General features: G+C 43.3%; 2 non-coding genes across 2 annotated transcripts; both read left to right on the top strand.

The window, feature by feature from the left end:
- The first annotated feature begins 910 nt into the window (after positions 1–910).
- On the top strand, positions 911–983 carry trnav-aac (transfer RNA valine (anticodon AAC)). Its single transcript has one exon. It is a non-coding gene; the product is annotated as a tRNA-Val (tRNA).
- A 1,354-nt stretch (positions 984–2,337) lies between these two features.
- Positions 2,338–2,410, top strand: trnav-cac (transfer RNA valine (anticodon CAC)). Its single transcript has one exon. It is a non-coding gene; the product is annotated as a tRNA-Val (tRNA).
- The last annotated feature ends 1,692 nt before the right edge of the window (positions 2,411–4,102 follow it).

The raw sequence follows: 4,102 nt of genomic DNA, 5'->3' as shown, positions 1-4,102 counted from the left end.
TCAGGCTGGGACAGGAGAACACACACTGTATTATTATTATCGAGAGACCTGCTCTTTCCTGACTGTTCCTTAGGCTGTTACAGGAGATTGTAATCTGCTTTATTATTATTGAGAGACTGGCTCACTCCTGTCTGTTCTTCAGGCTGGGACAGGAAGTCACACACTATATTATTATTATTGAGAGACAGGCTCACTGTCTGTTCCTCAGGCTGGGACAGGAGATCACACAGTTTATTCATATTATTGTTGAGAGACATGCTCACTGTCTGTTCCTCTAGCTGGGACTGGAGATCACACACTGTTCTATTATTATTGAGAGACATGCTCACTATTTGTTCTTCAGACTGGGACAGGACATTCCACACTAGGTTATTATTATTGAGAGACAGGTTCATTGTCTGTTCCTCAGGCTAAGATAGGAGATCACACACTGTATTATTATTATTGAGAGACAGGCTCGCTGTCTGCTCCTCAGGCTGGGACAGGAGATCACACACTGTTATAGTGTGCTCTCACAAGGCACCAGTTCTGTAGGGGTTTGGGCATTTACTGGGACAATTATTTTTGTGGCAGTAAATCACAAAATTGATTCTTTTAATGGTCTTAGAATCCAACCATGCGATATAACTCAAAGTACCTCAACAGGTACTAATACACGAGGATACATTTATTAATATATAGAATATGCATGTAAACCTAACAGATCTTATCGTAAGAGTTATCAGAATACAAAAGATATAAATTAATTCAGTTACAAAGAGTTACACATATCAAGAGGACATAAGTTCGGTATATCATTCATTTAGACCATTTCGTAATTGAACTTGTTTAAAACTTCTACATTAGATTCTCAAAACAAGTACATAACCCTTAGGAATTAAATTGATTCTCGTGATTCTTATCTTTCACCGTTTCCGTAGTGTAGCGGCTATCACGTTCGCTTAACACGCGAAAGGTCCCCGGTTCGAGACCGGGTGGAAACAGCCTCGTTTTGCACGCTCCTGTACTTCACAGAGGTCTTGAGCGACCGGTCATTTGTTCCCAATGTATTTCCGGTGCCTTCGTGCACTCTTGTACCAAACGCACGTTCCTTCTGTACGCGGAGCCGATCATTTGCAATTGGGCTGTGCCGACAGACCAGGACGAGCTCTGTCGGCTCAAAAGCAGCGCAGGACCTGCAAGAACAACAGAAAGATTAGCATCCAGCGGGGGCCTCTAGTGAGCCCAAGATCTCATCAAGAATCGGCTCCAGCAACAGGGCTGGGCGCATTGTTCCATTCTCCGACCACTCTCGGTGTAAACAAGTCCCTCCTGGTCTCTGCTTGAAATGCACTTTCCTGCGTTTGCTTTGGTGTAACTGGCTTCCCCTGCATGGGCGAATGTGAAGAAAATCCTTAGTAAGTCATTGAAGAAAACCGAGAAGAGGTCGGAGTGGCCTCTGTTGTTCATCAACGATCCAGTCAGGCAGTACTCCTCTGCAAAGCGCCGTTCGTTCACATCGATTGGCTTTTTTTTGCCTTCATTCGTGCAAGTAGTAAAAGCAGACGCCCCTATTCCGCCGTGACCTGGATTCGAACCGGGGTTGTTGCGGCCACACCGCAAATTACTGACCACTATACGATCACGGCGAGTTACCGATACAGACGTGGCAGGGCGGAAAAGGCTGTGCTCTCTTCGTGTGACATAATTCGGAAAAGTCCTGACGTTGCATTTCAACTGAGCCCCAGTATACATCGACCCTTCGACACTCTGAGTTACAACTCTCTTGCGTGTTTTCTCATATTTATGTAGTTTGCTTGCATGATGCCGGGAACAGTGTGGTTGTTCGCTGCCATATGGTCTAGGGGTTAGGATTCCTGGTTTTCACCCATGCGGCCCGGGTTCGACTCTCGGTATGCGAACGTGTCGGTTTTGCCTCCTGCTTTCCAAAAGATCAGCACCGTGTACGAAGGAGCCGCATTAAAACCACTCGAACGTGCAAAACGTGCGAGAAGAGGGGGCGCTTGTTTCCAACCGAAACTTCTCGCGTGTGAGACGAGCTGATCACCGCTGTGGGAGGGTTACTCTGGTAGACAGGGCTGACCTTCGGCAATAGGATTTATACTCTCCAAGATGATATTTGCACTTTCTGGAGAGGCGATTTTCTCCACTTCAGTAGCCCGATTGCGTGGAGAGGGCTGTAGAATGTGGCACCACCTTTCCTGCTCCGTCCATGACAGGCGTGCTGGTCTCTGGAGAGAGAGCACGGTCCATCAGCGCACTCCAATAAAGGCACTGGAAGCAGCTGAATCGCATTGGCGAAGCTCAGCGCTGGGCCGCTGGGCACGTCTTACCACTGTTTCCGTAGTGTAGTGGTTATCACGTTCGCCTCACACGCGAAAGGTCCCCGGTTCGAAACCGGGCGGAAACAGACTTCTTTTGTTGCCACGCACAAATTCGATCTGTCTCCCAGAATTACCTGGGCACACACACACACACTGTCTTGTTTCTCCTACACGTATAGTGTAAAAATTAAGAACCCAGGACGAAGATGTGACAATCGAACAAACTCTTTATTATTTAACCTGTAACTCCGAACCAGTTAGCTCCTAAATTCACTATGACCTGTGACCCTGAGCAACCGTTATTCCCCGCTCAGCCCTCCATCAATCAACATGCAGTTTCACTGCTGACGCACACAAATATTACACCTTCTCCAGCTGTTATGAATCGCCTCTCTTGAAAGCCCGGTGTGTTTTTTTTTTGGAGATGTTATACAGATGCAGCCATTCAAAGTGCCGGAGGTAATTGATGCAAAACACCGCGGTGCGTGATTGGTTGACCGACAGGGGCACTCGTGGTCCGTTGGTCGGTCGTAGAAAGATTTACAGTAAATGTCTTTACTGTGCCCATTTTAGCATTGAATATTTATATGGAATTTTACCACTACCACTAGTTGACTATTCATTGTTATTAAAATGACTTAAATTCGATCATATTGTGATATTTTGAAATATTTATATTTAGAAATATAAATTTGTTTTGTGCGAGTGAGGTTTTATTTAATCTCTGACCAAGGGAAACGTTTCATTTTTTCAAAGAAATGTTTGTTAAGGAGAGAGTCATGGCTTCAGTGGGATTTGATCACAGACATTGTGATAGGGAAGTTGGGAGCCTTACCAACAGCGCCACCAGCAAGGTCACATGGAGAGTGTTGAAAAAGCACTACAGAAACATTATCAACAGACAATGTACAGCGTGTACTATTCTTGTGTTGCGGTACATGAATATAATTATATCGTTATTAATTTCTTTAGATACGCGATTCCATATTATATTCCCTTTTAATCAAATTTTAAAAGTATGCTTGTTGACTCCGGTATCACGTTAGTTAAAGACTTCGATGCTTAAAATGTTTAGGGAGAAATGGAATACTGGTGTGTATGTTTTCTTTAAAGTACCGAGACCAGCCATATACTGTATGTTTAAGTTCCAAAATTAATATCGTTTATGGCCTTCACACGTGTTACAGTATGCTCCTATTCTTTTTATGCTCAGGTACTAAGATTTCCCTTCAGTGGTAAAATTAGATATGAATATTCAATACTTAAACGGGCACAGTTAAGACATTAAATATACATATACATACTGTATACAGTACAGTTTGCATACAGTAATATGTTATGTTTCTAAATCAATCTCTTTTATGAGCATGTGAAAGGTATGGTGAATCGATTCTCAAAAATTACTGTACTTTGCATGATTGGAAACAAATGTGTGATTGCAAAATGCTGTGGTGTTACTTTTACAAAAACGGTCAATGAAAAAAAGAATGTGGACCAGGGCAATACTTTGAGTTTACAGCTTGTCCAAGGTCATTCATTATTAATACTATTAGTAATATCTTCGTCAAAGACTTTGATGGCGACAGCTCAAACATGAGAGGTTGAGCTTCATTAGCTCCACCTTGCGGAAATTCCGGATACTATTATTTTTTTGCGGTATTATAGGAGAATTAACGGTAACTCGCGGTGGATTCTGTAAAGCCCACCGCAAAATAATGCGGTACCGCCCACTTGTTTTGAATGGCTGCATCTGTTTATGTCAGAAAGAGCACTGTGAC

The sequence above is a fragment of the Lepisosteus oculatus genome, chromosome 14 (assembly GCF_040954835.1).
Source record: "Lepisosteus oculatus isolate fLepOcu1 chromosome 14, fLepOcu1.hap2, whole genome shotgun sequence".
In the NCBI taxonomy this organism is placed as follows: Eukaryota; Metazoa; Chordata; class Actinopteri; order Semionotiformes; family Lepisosteidae; genus Lepisosteus; species Lepisosteus oculatus.
Note: the sequence above shows the minus strand (reverse complement) of the source record. Positions and strands in the feature narration are given on the sequence as shown.